The 23,299-nt window shown below is 46.6% G+C and overlaps 2 long non-coding RNA genes across 2 annotated transcripts in view; one reads left to right on the top strand and one right to left on the bottom strand.

The window, feature by feature from the left end:
* LOC308344980 overlaps positions 1-23,299 on the top strand; it is a 65,435-nt gene that overhangs the window by 26,537 nt on the left and 15,599 nt on the right. The gene's annotated exons all lie outside the window — the stretch shown is intronic.
* On the bottom strand, positions 18,627-22,929 carry LOC308344981. The gene is made up of 3 exons (XR_013967029.1): positions 22,618-22,929; positions 19,227-19,358; positions 18,627-18,897 (listed from the first exon to the last, which is right to left on the bottom strand). It is a non-coding gene; the product is annotated as an uncharacterized lncRNA (long non-coding RNA).

Raw genomic sequence — 23,299 nt, 5'->3', positions numbered from 1 at the left:
AGATATAGATCAGAAGGTTAGAGGCTGCGTGTGCACAATTGTGCAGGGGGGCAGGGATATGCACACCTACTATTGTTGTCCTTGTTGTTGTTGTTGTTTTGGAACAGTTTATAATATCAAAAGCAGTCCACAGTGCCTTACCGGAGCTCATTTTGCAGGGGGAAGAAACTGAAACTCAGAGAGAGAAAATATTTTATGGAACGTCAGTGTATTGTTTTGTCTTTGGTTGCTGGCAGGCAGGTTCACTTGTGAACAGATTAAGCAAGAGGTAGAATGAAGAACCCAATGAGTGAGACTCGACCATAGGTTTTGAGGTCACCTTGATGCCTAGACCGACGTAGGCTTTGAAATACGCGTTATACTTTCCATTCTACAGGCAGAACATGGACTGTACAGATTATTCCGAGTGACCTACAACTTGAACATTTCGCGAGAAACCCTGAGTCTTGACTCCCCATAAGAAATTACCCATAATTAATTTGTTGCCTGTTCCGTATATCTAAAAACAAAACGAAACGAATTTTGGTTTTCAACATGCCATAATCATGAAAGATTTTCTCTGGACTCAGTATCACACTGTGCTTTTGCCTTGAATATCACAAAGATTTTGAACTCAAAAGGGTTTTCATTTTACCTTTTAGAAACATGGTCTAATTTATCTGCATGATTGCATTTTAATTAGCACTCCCATTGCCTATTTAAACATGCAAAGATATAAAACGAGCCAACCACATAGGAAGACATATAGCCAAGGTGTTTGCTACGGTGCTGTCATTGAGCACTGCCTGGGGATAAACCCTGTACCAGACTCAAATTTAATAGTGTGAACGGGTTCAAAATAAACCCATTTGTATGCACAATATTTTACATAAGGGTTAAGCTGCCTTAGCAATTGTTGATAATTATGGATCCTGGCACAGCTCGGAAGATCTCCAAACATTCTTTGGAAGTAAATCAGCCATTCCCACAATTTAAAAACAAACGTGTAAAGGGTTTTATAAGTGGCATTTTGACACAAGTCAAAATGTTAGGTGATGACCCTTGGGAAGCTAAAACCACATCAGGGTCCTGTCTGCGTGCCTGTTGTTGCGGGTGGGGGGAGGGCAGGGAAGGGAGGCAAACCACAAGAATGGACTTCATCTGGGGGAGAGGTTTCAACTCTCTTTATAGCCTCTGAGAGCCCCTGCTTTGCAAAATTCGGAATCAGGCTATTCAGCTCAGGCATAAAGGCAAAGTAGAGAGAATTTGTCCTGTGGGACCCAGCCTTGGAAGCCTGAGCTTCCGACATCTTTTTAAGTAAGACCTTTGTAGGTCTGATTCCTTTGGCCTTTTAAGCAGTGGGGTCAGATGACCTCTAGCTCGGGCTCCAGGCCAGAGGGCCATGATTATCCACCAGCAATCAGGTTTCAAAAAATCGGTTGATAATTGGTTCAAATAGTAGTCTATGAATATTTCCCCAAATATCTGATATACGATAAAATGAAATATTTATTGTTATGTGTCTTGCTCCGCTACCAGTGACTCCGCTAAAGCTCAGGGTCATTGAAATGAGTATCTTACCCTCGTCATAAGTCACATTGTGACCACGAGTCTCCAGAGACAAATGACCTCTCCATGTTGCTGTGAATATGAAACAGAAGCAAGCTTAGAACTTGTAGCTCTACAGCCACACCGGGTTGTTGAGCAGCTCTGGGGTAATTTTCTCGCAACATCTCACTCAACCGAAGGGCGGAACTATTATTTTTTTTTTGGTGGAATTCAAACTCATGCTTCTTGCAAATCAGGGCATTTCCATCTTTGTAATCATAGATCGTTAGGAGGGCCACTGGCAAGAATTCTGTAATGAACTCTCAGTAACTGCAGATGTCTTGAGTGTTCTGGGCCCTAGGTGTAATAAATAGTCAGAGAGACTTGACCTCTGAACTCTTAATGCCTAAACAATGCATCTCCGGCTCAATAACTGACATCACCAACGACCAGGGCCCCAGCTGATGGCTTACTTCTCCTCTCCCATCACATTCCTCCTGAAAAGAAGGTGGGGGTGTAGACAACAAAACAAGGATGACCAGCCAGCGTCTTCCCCATGGTGCTGACAAGAGCGAAAGCACAGACTTCCTGCTCTTTGTCATTAAACCCATTAAGCCCTCTTTGGTAAACAGTCCGGATTTTGTTTCCCTCCTTACCCCAACAGGGAAGGTCCCAAGATGGCGGCGGCCGCCATCATTCTCCCAGAGTGCAACCTGCGCAATGGCGGGTTCCAATGGGAGAGGGCGGTGGGCCGCGGTTCCTTTGGGCCGCAGGCCGCAGGTGGTTTCCCCCAAGCAGCTATCCCTGCAGAGGTACCGAGGGCCAACAGGCGGAGCAGGCTCTCTGGAGTTCATCTGCAGGCCATATTTTTTGCAAGTGTTGCGGGGCATGGGTTAAGGAGGCTCTGGCAGAGGGCTCACTCGCTCCCACAGTTCGGACCTCTGGCTTGAGCACGGTGCAGGGTGAGTGGAAACACAGCACAGGGTGGTACCTGCCTCTGCCTTGCAAGAACCTCTAGGACTTTGTTCGATCCTCAGCGCCTGCCTCCGCCTCCTTTGTTGCTGGTGCGACGCCCGAGCCCCCATCCTTGGTGGTGTTTCTCAGGCTTGGATGAGAGGGAGAGGGAGAAGGTTGTAAGAACCGGAGCAGATGTCTCCTGTTTATTTAGGAAGCCACTCATTGTGAGGACCTTGGTTCAAGAATCTCCGCGTAACTCTTATTTCTTTCCTGTTCACTATATGCCCCTAAAACCTGGGTTGGATTACCAGGAATTTGTATAATTTTACATAAGTCACTTGCTGTGAGGTAATAGATAAAATATATATTGGGATCTGTCCCGGGTTCCTGGCACAGAGCTCCCCAAACCCCTGTAATTTCCTAAGTGCACTTAGGAGCATCTTTTGAGCTAATATCTACATAAGAGCACAGGGAGCATCTTTTGTTCTAATATTGGTCTTTGACCCCTGTTCCTGACACAGAGTTCCTAAATCTCTTGGAATTTCCTTGGTGATAGCATTGTCTTTTGTTCTCCTTAGGTGACTCTGGGTGGGCTCCCCAAGGACTCCCCAGTCGGGTTGGGGGCTGGTCTCCAGAAAGAGCAAGCCATGATTAAAAGCTTGGAATGTTCAGCTGCACCCCCATTCTGCAGAAACGGGAGGGGAGCTGGTGATGGAATTCATGATTGATCAAGCCTATGCGATGAAGACTACATAAAAATCCCCAAAACGTGGGGTTCAGAGAGCTGCTGGGTGGGTGAACCGTGGGCATGCTGGGAGGGCCGTGTCCAGAAAGAGCGTGAAAACCCTGGACCCTTCCCCACATTCCTTCTCCTGCATATCTCTTCTATCCAAGTATTTTTTTATTTTGTTTTTTTTTTTTAAATCATATTGTCTTATAATCAGTTGATAAACAGGAAGTAAACTCTTTTCCTGGGTTCTGTGAGCGGCTCTAGCCAATTAATCAAACCCAAAGAGGGGGTTGTGGGAACCTCCAATGTGTGGCCCAGGGGGCAACCGGGACTTGAGACCCATGTTTGAAATGGGCTGGAGAGGAGCGCTCTGGAGGGACTGAGGTCCAGGAAGATGGTGTCAGAATTGAGTTACATTGTGCGACACTAAGTGGTGTCCCAGAGAATTGCTTGGTGGGGAGCCCTCCACACCCTGTCCTGCCCCCTATGGTATGGTAAGCATCGTTAAGGTCATAGTTGAGTGAGCATGAAGGAGACACATGGGAGACTTGTAGGTTTTCTTGACCCGTTCACTGACTTTCAGTTTCTCCATCAGCAGAATTAGAGGAGTTCAGTGGGTCTCAAAGTGGGGTCCCCAGAACAGGAGCATCAGCACCATCTGGGAACTTGTTAGAGATGCAAATTCTGCAACCCCAGCGGAGGCTGGGGTTGAGTCAGACCCGTGGGAGCAGCCCTGCCAGCCCCGTGGTTTCCAGAAACCCTCCAGGGGTGCTGCTGCAGGTTCAAGGTTTGAGACCCCCTGGAGGAAGTTTCTAGCACCGGCATTTTGTCGGACTCCACGCTTCAGCTCATCAGGCCAGTGCAAACCCAGAGCCCCTTCAGATGTCTGAAGGACATCTCCAGAGTGAGACGTGTGACGTGTGTCAGCTGTGAGCATCCTCGCCCATATACAAATGAAGAATCCTAATTATGGGATGGAAGAAAAACGTCGGAAAGGTGAAGTCGCTTGGCAGGTGCAAAGAATTTCCGTTCGAAATTCTTTATCCCTCTTAAGTCGAATGGAAATGATTGCACAGGACAGTGATAAGTGCTCGGCTCCTGTTGGCCTGCTCGAGGCAAGATCGACTTGCATGTGCACATGTGCTGGCTCTGAAAAAAGAACTGAAGGCTTTTTTTTTCTTTTCTCCTCTTACACAGGGATCAGTTCTTTGTTTGATAAAGATGCCTCCAGAACGCTTATACATGCCAAGCGGCTCCACCTATGAAAGTAACTGGTCTGTTATATCTTCAGGCTAGGAAGACAGCCCTTCTGAAGTAGGGATCAGAGTTAATATGGTAAAGTTCTGACCCCGGGGCCCCACTGCATATATGATTTCTCCTGCTTCTTAGGTGCCCTCCCTCCCCACCCCCCCCCCATTCCTGCTGATGTAACTATTACTTACATTTTGGGACTCAGTACAAGCATCGGTCTCTCCTGGGATGCTCTTCCTGAACTTCCGCAGTGGGGCTAGGAGCCCCTGTGTGGTGTCCCCAGGGCCCCCCGTGCTCTGACCTGCGTCATAGCCATCAACACAGTCTGTTGTAATTGCCGCTTGACTCGTTGAGTTCTCTCTCAGCAGAACTCCATGGGGACGTGGACTGTCTCCTTCTTCACTCATTTCATTCCCAGGGTCTAGCATGGTGTTTGGCATATAAAAGAGCATCAGTAATTATTTATTTATAGGGCAGTTCCGTGGCTCCTGGCCATCCTCCATGGGATGGTGTTTTTCCTTTTATGGAGCCATTTGTGGATAGATCCCCCAGTCACGTATCTGTTGTACAAATACTAGACGTGGTCCAAAGACAGGACATGGCACTAGGTGTTGATGGGGATTCAGAAAGGAGCCCTTTGCCTCCTCTCCTCAAGGACCGGAGGACCGGATGGCTTCTCCTGGCCCATTTTTGCTTGTTTTTACACCCAGAAGTGTAGAAGACTGGTTTGCGGCGTGCTACAGTGACAGATCCCTTCAAGGCTCTTCTCTGGATAGATGGAACGTTTTCCATTTTTTCCCTTCCCCATCCTCATCTTTGTCCTCTCTGAAGGCAACCAGTTTAATGTGTTTGTGCGTATTGGTTTATTTGCTTGTGTTCTTGCAAAACATGTATTTCGGTTTGGGGAACATGTGTTTTAAGTTACGTAAATGGCATATTAGAGACCTCGTTCTGCTTCTTACTTTTTCTGCACTGCATGTTTTCAGGCATGTGTGTGGCTGTGTGTGGCTCCCCTGTGTTACCCATTTGTTCCAACAGGGAGGAGCACCCAGACTATCTCCAACTCCCTATTGCCACAATGCTGAGGTGAAGATCCCCAACCATGTCCCCTTGTTGACTGATAGGCTAATCCTTAAGAATTCCTGGCATATATCTCCTAGGACTCAGGGGCAGGAATGCTGGGTCATAGCCCTTCCGTTGGCTGAGTACTACCAGATTCTCTCCGGAATGGCCGCCTGGACCTTGTAGCTTGGCAGAAGTTCCTTATGTATATGCTAGATTGTAGTTCCTTGTCAGTTTGACATTGCAAAGATCTTCTTCCAATATGTTGTCCCTTAACTTTGTCCATGGTGTCCTTTTAAAAAATTTTTTTTCTAAAAAAAAAATATGTATTTTTTCATTCTTTCTCTAAAATGTATTACAGAGATTGGCTTTGAATGGCCTTACATGATCCTTTGATTATGAGCAAAAGTACGTAAATTTTCACCTGAGGGCAGATTTTGCTCTATTTTGGGATATAGCCACAGACAGTATCACACATATGGGGACCTCAGCATGCCTGAATGGGTTAATCAGTTGAGCCTTGATGAAGAGAAGTCTCTGGGTAGTTAACTATAAAACTACTGAATTATCAGTCCATTTTGAAAATAGGGCTATGAGTATGGTAAACGAGAAGTCATGCATATCTGGGATAACCTGTAAATATCCAAAACAAGAGAAAAGACAAACAAAAGCTCTTGAAAAGGTACTTGCATGGGACCTCCGAGCATGGGGCCTAGGACTTGGAGAAGCTGAAAGAGCCACATTGGTTTTCCCGTGGGCTGGCCCCTGTCTATACTCATTTTGAGAATTTAGAAGTAACCCTCTCAGTGGTGACCCTTGGCTCGGCAGATTTTCCCTTGGCTGGTGGGTGGCCTGTTAGAGTTAGTAAACATTCCAGGGGCGTATGTAGTACAAAAATATCCAAATTCCTTGGTATATATTAAGAGGTATTATCATACAGAAATTCTTGAGAAAGGAGCAGGGTCATGTTTCATTATATTGTCACTGGCAGAGTCTCAGACATATAGTGGAGACTCTAATTTTCTCCGACATAAAGAAAATCTGCTTTTTCACCCATTAAAGATTACCATAGGATAGCCTAGATCCTCAAGCTTTTACAAACTATCAACTAATGAATCTGATGACTAAATTCATGCTGTTGTGTAGTTTACTGTAGGGTATCTTCCATGTGATAGTCACATCTCAAGCAGAAAGTTCTCCAAATGGAGGGTTCATAGGAATATAGAGGAATGATTGTAATAGTGGAATTTACAGGGAGCTACGAGCACCCAGAAAGGACGGGGGACATTTGGGACCAGGCGGTTCTTTCAGCGTCACTCAGATTCTCTCATCGGTGTAAATATCAATGTGTAGAGATGTCTTGGGTATGTGAATACACAGAGTTAGCCTTTCCTCCCAGGCTTTATATTTGTGGGTTTGTCAGTAATGTGAGCAGATAAGTATAGAACACGTGGAATTTCTGGGTAGCTATTTTGATGTGGGTCAAATTTCATCATGACAATGGTACGCTGATACTTCGACCTTGAGTAAGATGTGTTTGATGATAAGCTTTGTTGCCGGACGTTCCCTGCTAGAAGAGGGGGACCTAACATGGGAGGCATTGAATGCTTCCCCTTGTTAGGATCCTCAGTGGGGTTTTCTAGCCTGACCTTTCTTCCCTGGCCCCTGCATGCCCGTGGAAGGGCTCTCCCTCCACGGATGCAGAAGTTGGCTAGACAAGTGGGCCCTGGGGGACCAGGACACTCCTCTGTGGACCGCTGGGCACCTAGGTGTGATCTCCCCCGCATCTCACTTTTCCCTTTCTTGTTGTACCTTTGTAGTATTTTCTTTCTTTTTTTAGTAAGATGACATTATCATTGTCTTAGTTCACAAAGCAGAAAACACAGCCATACCCTGATGTCCATTCCTTAATTTGTATTCTAAAGTCCTGGGGTCTGGAATGTGTGATTCTCACTGGCCTGGAATGGATCTGGTGCCTAGTCTGGTTCCGGTCCACTTGGCTGGGGTTGAAGGACCACGTTGAGCAGGCATGGCCCCTGAGAGTTCCCTGTGACCAAGGCAGGAGGGTGAAGGGTGGTTCTGGAAAGGAGGACTGCCCATAGAACCTAACAGGCATCTGCTCTCATGGCAATCCTTGTGTAAGAAGAGGCTTTTTGGGGCACTAACCTAAGGCCTGCTTTTGAGAAATAGCCAATAGTTTTTATGCCAACAGAAAGAAAGAAAAAAAGAAAAAAAAAGAAAGAAAGAAAGAGAAAGAAAGAAAGAGAAAAGAAGGAAGGAAGGGGGAAGGAGGGAGGGAGGAAGGAAGGAAGGAAGAAAGGAAATTACAAAAGAAAGGATAAAAGGAGGGAAGGAGGAAGAAAGGAAGGAAATTAAGAAAGAAATAAAAGGACAGAGGTTGGAAAGTATTGTTGTAATCCATGATCTGTGTACATACATGTGCCTGTGCTTAGAAATGCATTTGTCAGAGACACTACAGTGTGAACATATGATCCCTCAAGGAATCAGTGTATGTGAGCTTTTCAAGACACACAACCCACCCCCAAATCCCCCAACGAAAGCAAATGATTTGTCTCTGTTATGATAGTGTTCAAAAAGTATAACATTGTGGGCTCGAAGCAAATGCCTTGTGGGGGAGAAAAGGTCCTAAATGTCTTGATTGGGGTTTTAACGAGAGATTTTTCTCCTTTACTCCACCCGATGCTGCCCCCTCCTCTACACCCACCTATTTTCTCCGGCCGTCCAGTCAAGAGCCCTGTGCTGGGGAACACTGAGGGAATGTTAACAATTCAATCTACCAATTAATGGCGGGTACTCTCTCCAGCCTGCCCATCATGACCTCTGCTTCTCGCAGGCTGCTGAAACCCAACAATTGCGCCTCTCCGTTGTGAATGCCCAGTGGTCTGTTCATCGGGGGCTTAAAAATCCTCGGGGCTACGATATCTAGTCCTCAGGCACACATTAGGGAGGCGAGAGAATGTTGCCTGCCTTGTACTTGGATGGGAGTAAATTCTTAGGCGACGGTAAAATGTGAAACAGGAATCCGCTCTTCAAAGGGAAAAGGCAAGACCCACGGGACACAGGGAATGTACAGACCCATGGACTTCAAATTCACATGTCAACGTGCCTCTGGCTTCTCCATGAGGATTAAGGACCCAGGCTGGAGTTGTGGGTGGGACTGCCATCATGGCCTAGAACTGCATGGAAGTTGGAACAGAGCTGGCCTGTTAGTGCAATGGGTATGAAGATCTCCCGAGGCTGGAGCCGTGTGTCAGGAGAGACCAGAAGTCTACCACTGACAGGTCCTCCACGTGGATCTCGATGTCCGGCTTTGGAGCCCAAGTGCAGAGGTGAAGTGTGAACAGATTTAAGGGACAATGTGAGGCTGAGGATAATTAAGAAGCAAATAAGTATCATGAATAGTGAGAGCTGTGTTCAGCCCCAGTTTGGGACAAGAAAGGGAGGAAGGAGAAGAAAGTTGCCTTTCCTCGTGGTTCTCATTTTTGCCTCAGTGAGCGTGGTGGGTGTGTTGGGCCTGGAGCAGTACCCAGGGACTTAGGAGAGGAAGTGGTGAATACTTTTGTGAAAACAGGGGCATGTGATAGGGCCCTGAAGGAGGGGGTTTTATAAACTCTTCTGAATTTCACTGTAAACTTTACAATTTTGAAGTGGTGTCTCCAATTCAGTGGTTCTCAAAGCAGGGGCGGTTTGTGTATGGAAGGCTGGTGACAAAAGGGGGAACAGGGAGAAACACCTGACTGAAGGCATGGGAGCACGAGACAGCTATGCCATTGAATGGAGCTCATGTCTCCTGCAAGCAAAATGTTCTCCAGGTTCAGGGTGGTCCCTAGTTACACATAAATACCTAGGAATTTGGTAAAACTGTGAACAATCAAATTCCCTTGCAACAAAACCTTATTTTGACATCTCGGGCCCTGGAGTGTTTTATATTCTCACCATTCATACCTGTCAGCCTGTAGAAGTTCGTCTATAAGACAGGTAGTGTTTTCCAGGTTGTTCCTGAAACAGCAGAGAGAAAGGACGTTTGGGATCCCATGGTTTCCATAATGTTACTACTGGGGCCAGGAGAGGGATTCTCCCTGTCCCTTAGCACTCACTCCATTGACTAAAGAACTCTTTGATATCAAAATAAGACAAAACAAACCAGAAAATTTCATCAGAGCTGGTGCCACCCATTGAGGGTGATGGGAAGGAGGCATTTATAGCTGCTGTGATATCTGTTGGAATATATGCCAGCCCAGGAAAGAAGAAAAGACTCCACCATACCACCATGCCAAAGTTCATTATTTAGAAAGGGACAAGGTCAAAGTCACGATAGCAATGTCCTTTCTTCATGTGAAATAATATTGTAATGTCTTCAAGGAAAATTAATGCTTGGCTTGGCAAGGTGTTCTCTACAATTCCTGAGGAAACCAGCTGGGAGTTAGCCGGAGTGCTTCTTGGTAGAAGATTAAGGTATTACACTGGAATTGGGCGCCCACTTTTGTTCTCATTCACGGAACCGGAGCTCATTCCCTGCCCCACTCATGTCCCCAGCTTCTAATCATACCAGCTGACGTTGGGAATTGGCAAGAAACAAGAAAGAAAAATGGTGGAATCCCTCTTTGGGTTACAAGTAAATGCTCTGTGTTGGGAGATTTGAACAAGAAGACTCTGGAAAAGAAGTGAGGTGTTGGAGAGACAGAGAAAAATAGGAGAGAAGAAGCTTCCAGATGGGGCATTTTCCTTAAGAGGCTCAGCTCAGGAAGATATCCTTCCCTTCTTAGTGGGGAGGAATAGTTAAGTCAGACTGTTATAACTTCAGTTCCTACTATACTATATTGTCCAGAAAATATAATAAAAAATATGATGCTGTTCCAATAGGAACAAAAAAAAATACTTTTTAGGAATTGATTTAACCAAGATTGCCTCAGACCTCCATGGGGAAAAGCTTGAAAACTCTAATAAAAGACAAAGAAAATAATATCAATAAATATCATGTTCTTGGATGAAGAATTTAATATTATGAAGATTGCAATTCTTCCCAAATTAATTTATAATCTCCATGCACTCTCAGTCCAAATTCCAGTTGGACTTTTTTCCCAGGAACTCAATACATTTATATAAAAAAAAAGATTTACAAATAGCTAAGTGAATATTACAAAAGAAACACGAAAGTTAAAGAGGGCATGTATCTATTCAGATATTAAAACATACAACCAAATCGTGGTCACACAAATAGTATTCAGAAACAGACCTAGTGACCAAATGGAACACAATAGAAACCTCAAAGATAGATACGATCTCAAGTGGGAGATGATGTTTGCATCTGGAACGGACAAAGGAGTAATATGCAGAATTTGCAAAGGAGGCCTGCAAATCAACTCCAATGGAAAAATGAACAAAAGATAAAAAACAGACATTGTAGGAAGGAGAAAACCTAAAAGACAATGAATGTGTAAAGACATGTTCATCTGTACTAACAACCAGAGAAACGCAGATCTGAACACAGATTTCGCTCAACCCCACGTTAGGCTGGAAAACGTTAGAAAACTCAGGGACGTCAACTGGTGGTGGCAAATGGATTTTCTAGAACTCCCTCATGCCCTGCTGACTGAGCCTAACCACCAGGTTGGTGTTTTTATGAGTAACCTGGCATTGCTGGGGTACTTGAAGGATTTGTGTGAACCGTAACTCAGATATTTCATAGTGAGGTATGTATCCCAGAGAAAGTTTTACCCTGACCCAGACAGGAAAATCTATGAGGATATTTGTATTTGGATGTTGCCTTACTATTGTGTTGGTAGAGACTTAGAGACTCCTGACCATCAGCAGAATTACCGGTAGGACAGGTAGATGGAGGTCATCTGTGTACATGTTGTGCAATAATTCAAAGCAATGCACTAAATGTAAAAGCGGGATGGATTCTTTTTTAAAAAGGAGTGGTGGTGGGAAAAAGTAAGAAACAGAATAAAATGTGAAACACCAACCACTTGTGCAACTTAAAAATATATACACACCAACGAGCTGTAAATACTGTGCAAGAGAATGCACAGAAGAAGACAGCTGTAGACCGCATCAGAATAATGGCCCATGGGCAGAGTCAATGGAGTAACGCAGTCAGAGGGCATTGATAAAACCAAAGCCAGAAAGACAAGAGAAGGCCCCATCTATAGACCAAAGATGGTGTTGTGCTCAGAGCTGTCAAGTGCGATTATATCCATCGCGGTCCCACATCTAAGGTTGAAGGCAGGTGTAGACGGACCCACCAGTAAGGGATTCCTCAGACTTCTGTAAGAGTTGTGTGATAAAGACCAACAAGTCAAGAAACATCTGGAGGCTGGTGACCACCACCCGAGTCACCTGTGCGAAGCAAAAGAGCAGGGTCTAGAAGGGGACGTGCAGACCCTAGGCTCTCTGTGGGTCAGTGGGTGGAGTCACTGGGGCTGCAGGGCAGCAGAGACAAAGCCCCTCCGGGCAGGAGCGGTGGTGAGAGCTCATTCCCCAAGATCCCGCCAGGGTTACCCAGGAGGCAGAAACAAGACCACTTCTGCATTCTGAGCTTGGAGGACAGAGCGGAAAGTCCGAGCCCTTCATAGGGGTCTTCAGTAGAGGCAGCAGGTAGAGGGAACTAGGCAGGGGGGATATCATGGGAGGGCACAGAGAGGCAGGGCATGATGTGGAGAACACCCATGATGGGGGTGGTGGGCTGAGCCATAGAGAAGGGGGAGTGGGAGTACCCAAGAGCTGTAGGCTTATGAAGGGCTGGCGTGATCCTATGGGTACGAGACAAACAGGACTTCACCCATGTCCTGGAGTTCCTTGCCCTACTTTGAGCTCTCCCCACCCAGCTGATCAGCCCTGATAAACATCTGGGTCAGACACTCTTCAGGCCTGTCCGGGCAGCAGGACCTTGCCTGGGGGCCCTCCTACGCAGGGGTACGGCCATCTGGAAAAACACAGGAGACATTTACCCGTTTGTGGAGCTCCGTCTCCTCCCTTGCCCCTCCTGGGCACATTCCTGAAATATGGGATGGCCCAAGTCTATTTGGGGTTATTTTTAATCCCCGCACCCGCAGGCTCCTCATCTGCCCAGAAAGCCTTCTCCTCTCTTCTGGTGGAGAGCAGGGGCCTAACGCCCACCTCACATTCCTCAGGCCTTAACTCGTCTCCAGAATTTTCTTTGAACCTCCTCCTCTGCCACCCCACTTCCTTTTTCTTGTACATTCTACTGCAGCCAGTGGGAGATGACCGCTGTTGGTTTAATCGTAATAGCATCCTTCATGATGCTTTTAAACCTTTGGGAAGGCTTGGGGGAAAGCGAGGCTTATCACTTGGTGTTTTCTAGAGCTAAACTCTCTAGGCTGTGTGCGGATGGGCCATAATTCAGGGCAGATAGAGGGAGACGGAATGTGAAAATACCATCTCAGGTTCTGCTGTGTCCTTCTGCTGTTAGCCCTGCCAATTCGCCACACTAACGTCCACGAAAGTAACTGCGATGTCAAGTACAAGAGCCTTGTGTGTCTGGCTCTGCTCAGACTTGGTGTACTTTTTGTGTCTCTGTGTTCCGGAAACATTTCACTCCAATACCAACGGCTTGTGGTTGCTAGGAAGTTTTGAAAATATATCACTGATGGAGACAAGCTCAACCAAATGCCCCCTTGTTTTTACCGATGTGAATCAGGATGACCTTCTCACCCTCTTCAAGGGGTGTTTGGAAGAACAAGACACAGCGCACATGATAGAGAGAGCACACGGGGAGGCCAAGCACAGTTGGAAAGAAGCACAGAGCACACCTCTCTCTGGAATGATGTTCTTGAAAACCTGCCGGTGGCTGTTGTGTTTTTCTAGTTGGTCTTTGAAAAAGAGGGTGTTCTGTGCACAATGTATACACACAAACACACACACACACACACACACACAATTTTTGCTTGAGTATTTCCCTCCCAGAAGTCAGAAGCTTACTGCCATGGTGTTTAGAAGGAAGGAAGTGAATATCGGTCCTCCAGGTTAAGGCAGGATTATTTTTAGCAGCAGAGGAAGGTGACCTCCCGGACAGGCTAGCTGGCTGTTGGGGGAGGGACAGAGTGGGATGTGACTTCGGCTGCTCAGGCTGCCACAACAAAGGACCGCAGACTGATGTGCTTAAACCAGAGAGATTTGCTTTTCACGGGTCTGGAGGCTGGAAGTCCAAGGCCAATGGGCCAGCAGATCTGGGTCCTGGTGAGGAACTTTCTTCTTGGTTTGTAGATGGATGCCATTAGCCATGTCCTCACATGGTCTTTCCTTGGTGGTGGAAGGGATTGAGAGGGAGAGAGAGAGAGAGAGAGAGACTGTGGTCTTCCTGTGAAACCACTAATCCCATCATGGGGCTCTTACTCTCATTAACTAATCTCAGGCTAATCACCTCCCAGAGCCCCCATCTCCAGACCAGGGCTTAGGGCTTCAACAGCTGAATTTTGGGGGACATGGACATTCAGCCCATTTTGCATGGGTAGCCTGCAAGGTTCTGCTAATGGCTGCCTCTGTTCAGTCAGGTTCAGCTTTGGGAAACCTTGGACCTTCTGGAACACCCTTCGGTGGGAGGGGTCACCACCCCTTGGGGAGGGTGAGTTTCCCATGTACTGAATGGAGAGGGAGGTAGAAAGACTTTCTAAGAAACCCAGCTCAAAAGCTCTATTGTTCTACACAAATGTCCTGGCCTTTAGTTGGTCACCCCTTCCCCATCCCCCTCCAAATCATACTTATGCTTACACATTTCCTAAATGAAGCTTTTTAATTATATTAACTCAATAATTGGTGTTATATCTGATTAGGATCAAATGTCATATGGATTTAAAATTTTCATATCATTTTGATTGTCAACATTGAACTTTTTAATTGTCAAGGTATTTGCCTTGACACCATCTGGAAAGCTTACCTATCCATTTAAGCAAATCCCTACTTCTCTTTTACATCCATTTCCCTACCCCTTTACCTGATGGTACAAAGCATAGCATAGAATTAGTTAGTCCCTCCCGAGGGCCATTTGTTGTAAATGATTTCATTTTCCACTTCTCTTCGGCACTATATTTGGAAACAAAAAAATTGGACTGGGCTTATGGCTGGTGTTGCTTCTGATACCCAGGAGTTTTGCAGGGGAGGAGGGTGGAGGGGAGATGGGCATCTGGGGATCACACAGGGAGCACGAGATGGTGGTGATAGAATTTGCATGGCTCCTTTGATGGCTCGAGCTCCACGCCAGCCTGCACACCACCTGCTTGATTACCTCTCAATTCAGGGAGCTCACCCCTCTCAGGCTGGCCAATGTGAGCTGTGGAGGAAGGCCAGGAGCAGGGGCAGTTTTTATTTTTTTAGTAGCTAGGGAAAAAAAAGTTTCTTTGTTTTTGTGTTTTGCTTCTTCCTCCTTCTTTCTGGGACTCTTATAAAAGTTTCAAGTTGTTTGTGACCGTGAGGCCACAGTAACCTCATACCATGTCCCAGTAGCTTGAATTTGAGGGGCCAAACCTCACCATTTCAAAAGACACAGTGGCTGTGCACTCCATTTAGGGAGTTCTGTGCAATGGACACAATGGCCTTTGAGGCATTAATGCCTCATTTGCTTTGAGCAGATATAAGGATTTGCACTTTGGAAAACAAATTTAATTAACACCCTTTTCTTTGGGGAGGGGGGATGTCCTTTCTTTTTCCTTCAAAAGCCTTTCACCCCCTGTCTATTTATAACGGGTTCTTACGTAGAGTCAGGTGGTGGGTGGTGGTGTTCCCTTCAGTCCTGTCCTTTGTGGTGAACCAGGTAGTAACAACGAGCCCTTTTCTGTCTCTACGTTCAAGCTTATAGAAGGAAAGTGCCAAATTACCCTGTAGAATGTTGCAAGACCTGATTTGACCCCACACTGTACTGTGAGGAGAAACAGATGGAAAATAAAAGATGTCCTTTTAAAAAGAAATCCTCTCTTCCATCAGGAGTCTTCTAGCGAAAACTGTCCCCTCATTCCCAAGGATGTGGCTTGGTGTGTGCAGGGAAGCCACGCCCAGCTTGCCGGTGTCCACGGTCTGGTCCCCCAACAGATAGACTGCCTGATCGCTGCATGGTAATTGGTTTTGAAAACACATTTGCACAGGGGGTGGTGAGCCAAACACTCCCTTCCATTTCACAGGGCTGATCCCTTATTTTAAAGTATTTTCCCACTCTGTGTTCCCCAAACTTCTAAAGAGACAAAATATCTCCAATCTTTAGGACCGGGTCCTGCCTGCACTGAACTTGCTCCTGCTGAGAAGAAGACTCAGCTCAGATTGGCTGATCTTTACAGCAGAAACCGACCCACAATTTACTGGGGTTGCCCCAAGCCAGCTCAAATGCGGAGCGGACTGGAAACATCGTCAGACTTTTAGTCTTGGGGCGCTGGATTCAAAGTCCAATAAAAACAGAGAACCGGATCTTTTGAAGGCATAGGAGACAGAGGAAGGCATGAGTGTGTGTGTGTGTCTCCTCTGATGGGTGCATTGCTGTGAATCTGGTCCCTTCGGAGTTTTGTTTCAATCTGGAAGCTTTCATTTTCTCCCCTGAGCATTTCCAACCCTGAAGCCCAGCTTAACATCTTTTCGGGTGACAAGGGAGAATCCAATGTGGGAGTGAGGCTTGCTTTCAGTCTTGGGGGCTGGGATCATTGTGCAGGCAGAGGTGTGACACGATGTCAATGTGTGGGCACAGGAGAGTTTCATGGCCGTGGCTTGTGTGTGTACGTGTGTGTGTGTGTGTGTGTGTGTGTGTGTGTAGAAAGAAGGAAGAGCGACAGAATTCAGATTCTCCAGGGTAGAGTTTTTGGCCTTTGTTTTAGATTTTGAGTTACAAAGAGTTGCATACGGCTATAAATATGAACATGATTGGCAAAATCTACAGATTAAATAAAATCTGTGAATGGTGTAGAGTGCTTTGCATACACCAAACATTGACAGTGTCTATTCATAGAAGGCACATTCTAGAATTTGCTCTCTCTCCTTTTTCTGAGCTCACTCATTCTACTTTTGTGTGTACTTTTCTTCTCCTCGTTCTACCTTCAGAAATCTGATTTTGAGCAGCCTAACTGGAGATGTGTGTAAGCAGGGTAACTCTCGAGATCCTATCTGTTTAGATCAAAGGGCAAGGCTATTCCCCGATGTTGGCAGAGGGATTATTTAACAAGAAATCCTTGTCCGTGTCAACGGGACACATGGGATGACATCACACTTGGGAGAAATAAGGATATAAGTCAATATTCCCTCACCAGCTTCAAAGTTGGAAACGCTTTTACATAAGAAACTTCTAATTCCTTGCCTGTCACTCCGCAGTTGCAACTGACACCTGAAAATTTTCTCCTGGTAATTTTTTATTGTGATCTTGCCATGAGGGTGTGCATCAGAAATCTTGGCAAGGTTGCCTTCCTTTCCTTTCCTTTTTAAATATTTTACTTATTTATTTGAGAGAGAGAGAAAATGAGTCTGAGTGGGGAGAGCAGAAGAGGAAGAGGGAGAAGCAGAGTCTTTGCTGAGCAGGGAGCCCGATGTGGGACTCGATCCCAGGACCTTGGGATCATGACCTCGGCCAAAGGCAGGTTCTTAAGCAACGGAGCCACCCAGGCACCCCAAAGCTGCCTTTTCTAAGCAGTGGAATCATCCACAACTTCCAGCTTTGTCCCATTCCGATCTCCCCTTTCCAGCAAGGCATGGGAGGAGATCTGCTTTACTGTGGAATTTGGCAAGTTCAAAATACTTAAATCCTTCCTGCTGTTTATACTTTTCTGATTTAGGAGAGGCTGGGAGTATTAGAAATCTACATCCCTCTGGACTTTGCAAAAACCCAACCTGTTAAAGGCATTCTTGTGACTTTGTCACAGACGACAACCAACCTGAGAAGACCACGCCTCAGCTGCTTTGAAACGGACTATTGAGAATGAACGTGTGTGTTCCCCAGGCGTTTCCCAGGATGGGTTTTAGCTTTTAAAAAACTGTGCAAGTCTTACTCAGTCTTTAAACTCTCTGTGGTGTCTTCCTCCCGGGCCCTGAAAGTTTGTGACTGAGGGAGACACACTTGGGAAGAAGAACTTCCAATGTTTTCAACATTGTCGCTTCTCATACTTTAATGTGCACGTGAGTCGATCAGTCATCAGGACATCTTGTTAAAATGCAGACTTGGATCCCTCAGGTGTAAGGGTGGGTCGAAGATTTTGCATTAAAAAAAAAAAAGATTTATTTATTTGAGAGTGAGAGAGCGTGAATGGGGGGGAGGGGCAGAGAGAGAGAGAGAGAGAATTTCAAGCACACTTCCCACTGAATGTGGAGCCCCATGTTGGGCTTTATCTCACGACTCTTGAGCCAAAATCAAGGGTCGGACACTTAACCGACTGAGCCATCCAGGTGCCCCCAAGATTCTGCAATTTAACAGTGTAAGGTGATGCCCAGGAGCCAGAGTTTGAGGTGTGTGTGATGGGATCTCAGTCCCTCATTGGAAGTCGAGGCACAGGATGGACCCACCCCAAGCCCTCAAGTACAGAAGTTCTGGAAAATTCATTCTGACTGCTCCCAGGCCACCAGCATTTCACTCACTTGCAAGCCTTCCTCAAAAGTACTTAGGATAAATTAAATAACGCTGTGCTCTTTCAGGAGCCAGCATGTGGGAGACAGGATAGAGACAGGTTACAGAAGAGAATGGGATCAGACAGATACAGAGAAAGATAAAGACAGATAGGGGCAGACAGAGTCCCTCCTGTAATGTCTGTCACTCTCTATCTCTTCCATTCTTTCCTCTCTGTTTCAATTTCTTTTTTCTTTTCTTTTTTTTTTTTTTTCCATCTTGTTTCCCTCACTGCCTTCTGTCTGTTGTAAGATAACAGAATCATTCCACTCAAGTTCAGAGGCATATGGGGGCTTGTAAGAAAAGCGGACTGTACTAGGAGCCAAGAAAGCAACGCTTGAGCCCCAGCTCTGCTGGCCCACCCCTCCTCGGGGGCAGCTGTGCCCGTCTGGTGGGATTTCCGGGCCTCAGTTTCCTTTTCTGTAACAGGAGCCGGTCGGGGGAGATGATCTCTGGACCCCTGCGAGCTCTGCTGCACTGCGATTTACAATCTGTGTCAATATGTTTATCTGTTACTTGGGGCAGATCTGTTCACCTTTCAATGTAAACGAGTTAACGGTCATGTCCCCAGGGTTTCCAGAGTGCATAATTCCCATTTCTCCCCGGCCCGTCAGCGTCAGCGGGTGCTCCGGAAGTTCTCGAGCGACACCCACGTCCCCTGCATCGCCGGAGCACGCCTGTGGGAGGCTGCCTGAACGCGGCACCTTCCGCATTTCTGAAAATCTGGTCTTCTGTCGGGCTTTCACATCCTTTGTTGTTCCTGCGGTTTGAAAAGATTACCATTACTATTATTCATCTCATTTGAGGGGCAGATTCTTATCTGAAAGTCCCCAGAGTCAGAAAACTCACTTCTAAACCTTTAAAGCCCGGCAGCCTTTTGTCAATGACGTCATTGTTGTTTCTTGGGGAGGAGGAAGAAAGAAAGGAAGGGTCTGTTGATTAAGGGGATGGAGTACGATGGAGGGCAGGATGGTGACCCGTTATCTTTCATTCGTTCTTTCCTCTAAGTTGTTTGATTTATAAGTGTAATCACCAAGAAAGAACCAGATCCCCAAAAACCAAGCAGAAGGGAAAACAAAAAGGAGGCACCCAGAATTGCAGAGGAGAGGGCCTGTCCTCGACTCGGCAGATGACTGTGGGGGAACACACTGGAAGGTGAACGCAGGAGCCCCTCACTTGCAGAGTTTCCACTGGCTTCTTTTTCTGTTCTGGGTTCTGAGTCTGTAGAGAAAATGAAACCAGCTGGGATAGGACCGGAAGTTGTTTTGGACCATTTGATAACGATACAGAGAACAGGGTACACGTGCGGGAGGTAGGTGCGTTTTGAGATGACTTCTTAGGGATGCGTGACCAATGCTTACAGAGGGTCTTTCCGGGCCTGATATTGTCAGATTCATGGGTTGGTGCCCAGGTCCCTTAGCCAGTCAGGGACCCTTCCTTCACTGGGCTGGTCACAGTGAGGAACACGTGAGAGACAGAGGAGGCCTACCACTCATTGTCTTGAGCTGTCCTAACAGCGGTCTAACAAAGATGGCAACCCCTTTAATTGCGTGAAGCACTTGAGTCTAGGTAACAAACTTATCACTTGCCTTGGCTGGACTTTAACCTTGATCCTTGGACACCAAGCTACATTTACACACATGAGCAGCTAGCCAAGCTAAACATGCCAGTTGGGAGGCTAGTTTCCCAGAACGGGTACTTTGGAGAACTTCAAGCATGCTTGTGAGGGTCAGAGGTTGGTACAGTACGCGTGAGGGGAGAGAAGTTATGAGGAAGGGTGGGCGACCCTGTTTGAGGGTAGCTTTATTGTGTTTCTCTTGTTTATTTTTCCAGGAGATAAGAGGGTTTTCTAGAAGGTCTCCTAAGTTAGCCGGCCTTGCCCGTAGTGTTTCTAACGATCTCGAATCCTCATTCAGATGTAGGCTATGTTCATTCATGGGATCACTCGTTTTTCCAGTGGGTCGACTTGGAAATCTGTTGGTAAAAGGCACTGTCCTGATTTAGGTTCTGGTCCTTCTGCCTTTTCTACCTAACCTGTTTAAGGAAGCGTTGAGTTGCTGTTTGTTGAATACTGATGCCTTAAATGTAAAAACAGATGGCAAGTCACTTTGACCAAAGGGATGCCACTGTCTGTCTCTGCTGCCATGTCCCCGGTCTGAGCACAGCCCTGCTGCTGTGCCTACCCTCTCCCCTGGCCGGTCCGCCTCCTTCCATTGTTGCCCTGTTCCAAGTCAGTCTCCTCACGGCAGCCAGAGAGATTGTCTGAATCGCAAATCAGACTGTGTCACCCTCTGTTATAAAATGCTTTAACGGCTTCTCGTTACAATCAAAAATTTTTTTTAATATTATAAAAACCTATGAATCCATTGCCCGCAAGAACTGGAACATTAACAAGAACTGGCCGTGAAGCCCCATCCCGCAACGCAGCCAACTCACTCTCCTGGGCGTCGTATTTAATTGTTCCTTGCTTTATTTAAATATGGTTTTATTTTATAAGTGTATTTCTAAAAAGCGTCCTGTTAAATTTTAGTTAGCTTAAATGTTGTAAAAAGTTTATCATCCCCTGCATAATATTCTGAGGTTGCTTTTTCCCTCTAATAACAGGTGGCTGAGAGGCCACGATCCCGTCGCAGGTCACTGCAGTAGACTTGCTGGAACTACTTTGAAATAGTTCACTTTCCGAATATGCCTTCATTTCTCTCTTCTCCAGTGGGTGGGGCTTTGGTTGCCTCCAGAGTTTTGCTAAGGGGACACTGCTGCTGAGAATGTCCTTGTACAACTTCCCACTGCTCTTTCTTTCTTTTTTTTTTTTTTTAAGATTATTTATTTATGTATTTGAGAGAGAGAGAGAGCACAAGCAGAGGGGCAGAAGGAGAGAGAGGAGCAGACTCCCAACCGAGCAGGGAGCCTGATGCGGGGCTCGATCCTAGGACCCTGGGATCATGACCTGAGCCCATGGCAGAGGCTTAACCGAGGGAGCCCCACAGGTCCCCCTTCCCACTGCTCTTAAAGACAAAAGTCCTTCACGTGGCCTCCAGGTCTCTGCCTGGCCCGGCCCCCCTCAAACCGCTCGCTCTTACGTCATATTTTGTGCCTCCACTGCTCCGCGCCAGGCAGAAGTTCAGGGAAGGGTAGAAGACAGTGAGAAGGGTGTGCGCAAGAAGGTGGAACACGCAACCTTTCTCTTCCCCTTCTTGTCAACCTCACCATTTCCTATAAACCCCCAATCAATCATTAATCTAACCTGGGCATAATTTACTTGATACCGTGAAGCGGGAGGTCAATTCACCTCTTTTGTGTGTTTACAGCTCCCGGTACCTCCTGTGTGGAGCACTTGGCCGGGTTATCAGGGTGAGCATGCGGCCCTGGCGTGACTCTGCGTTGGACACCTGCTCTGCTCCTGGACTCTGAGCTCTGAGAGCAGGACTGTCTGTTACTGTTCCCAGTTGTACCTCCAGGACGGGGACCAGGAGCTCCATATATATTCTCAAATGAATACAACAATAATTCACAGAGGTTTAGGACAGGCATCTGAGACCACAGAACAAGATCCAGTATGCTTGTTCCTTAATCCTCTTGAGCAGGAGTTTGCAAACGTTTTTTGTGAAGGGGCAGAGAGTCAACATTTTAGACTTGGAGGACCCTACAGTCTTGGACATTACTTAATGTTGCCGCCATACCATGCAGGCAGCCATAATTAATATGTAGATGAATGAATGTGACCGTGTTTCAATAAAACTTTATTTACAGACACGGAGACTTGAATTTCACATAAATTTTAATTTTCATGGGTCATGAAACGTGTTCACGTGTTACAAGATACAATTCTTTTGCTTTTTTCGCAACCGCTAAAAGCTACGTGAACTGTTCTTAGCTTGTGGGATGTATAAAAGCAGGTAGTGGACCAGAACTGATCTGAAAAGGGGCGCCTGGGTGGCTCAGTGGGTTAAAGCCTCTGCCTTCGGCTCGGGTCATGATCCCAGGGTCCTGGGATCGAGCCCCACATTGGGCTCTCTGCTCAGTGGGGGGCCTGTCTCTCCCTCTGTCTCTGCCAGCCTCTCTGCCTGCTTGTGATCTCTCTCTGTCAGATAAATAAAATCATTAAAAAAAAAAAAAAAGAACTGATCTGAAAGCCATGGCTGGCTGTCCCCTGCTCTAGAGTAGTCCTGAACCTTGGCCAGTCCAGTGACCTTGGGTCAAGGTCTACCCTTAAGCACTATTTGTAAGCCACGAAGGATGGAGGGCAACACAAAGTCCAGAGTTAGTACCTTCATTAAAGAATTAAAAGATGTCCTTCCCCCTTTCTTCTTCTTTTTTATTTTTTTAAACCTTTCTTGAAAAGTTGTCACATGGATCTCCCACCCCTTAGCTCATCCCTCACCAGCTTCTTCCTCCTTTGATATGAGGATCAGAATTCAGGCACTTAACAGTGCCTGTAGGCACCCAGATTGCATGATCAAGACACTACCCACCCGCTCACCTTTGCTGTCGCTCTCCCCGATGATTGATCTGGTGGGAGGGAGAGACTGACCGCTGCAATTCACTGACACTTCGACGTTTCAAGGTCCTGGCCTGGCTGGAGAACCATGGTCCGCCTACCTTCACGGGGGCGCAGGCGTGGATCCGCTGACAGTATCATGAAACCAGGAAAACAAAGCAAAACAAAACAAACAGAGGCTTCTGCTTTGCAATATTTGTTAATCTAAAGCCATGTTGACACACTTTTTAATCTGTCAGCAGACAAACCCTGGAAGGTAGCCCACGCTATTGGTGCGTTAACTTGTTTTTGTTCACTGACATGGAAATACTCATTTATCGGAGGGGATGTGTATCCGTACGGCTCTGAAAAGACAGTGGCCGTGTTCTGTCCTGGCGAGCACCGTCAGGGACAGGAGGGAGGGAGGAACGGAGTGATGGGGAGGGAAGGCACCCTTGACCTCTCGTGGCCTGACCCACGGAAGGTGGCAGTATCTTGTGTTGACGTAACCGTGTGGAAATTGTCAGCACCGTCCACCCCTGCAGGCGCAAGGGCACTTGAGAGATGATCCAATTTGCCCTCTGCACTGAGAACCCTGGCCAAGTCACTTTCTGGTCTCAACCTGAAGGCTGATGGTTCCCAGGCTCCAATTTACCTCTTCCGGTGGGCGGTCCCCAGATAGCTT

The sequence above is a fragment of the Martes martes genome (assembly GCF_963455335.1).
Source record: "Martes martes genome assembly, chromosome: 6".
In the NCBI taxonomy this organism is placed as follows: domain Eukaryota; kingdom Metazoa; phylum Chordata; class Mammalia; order Carnivora; family Mustelidae; genus Martes; species Martes martes.
The sequence above is the reverse complement of the archived record's forward strand: the minus strand, read 5'-3'. Positions and strand labels throughout refer to the sequence as shown.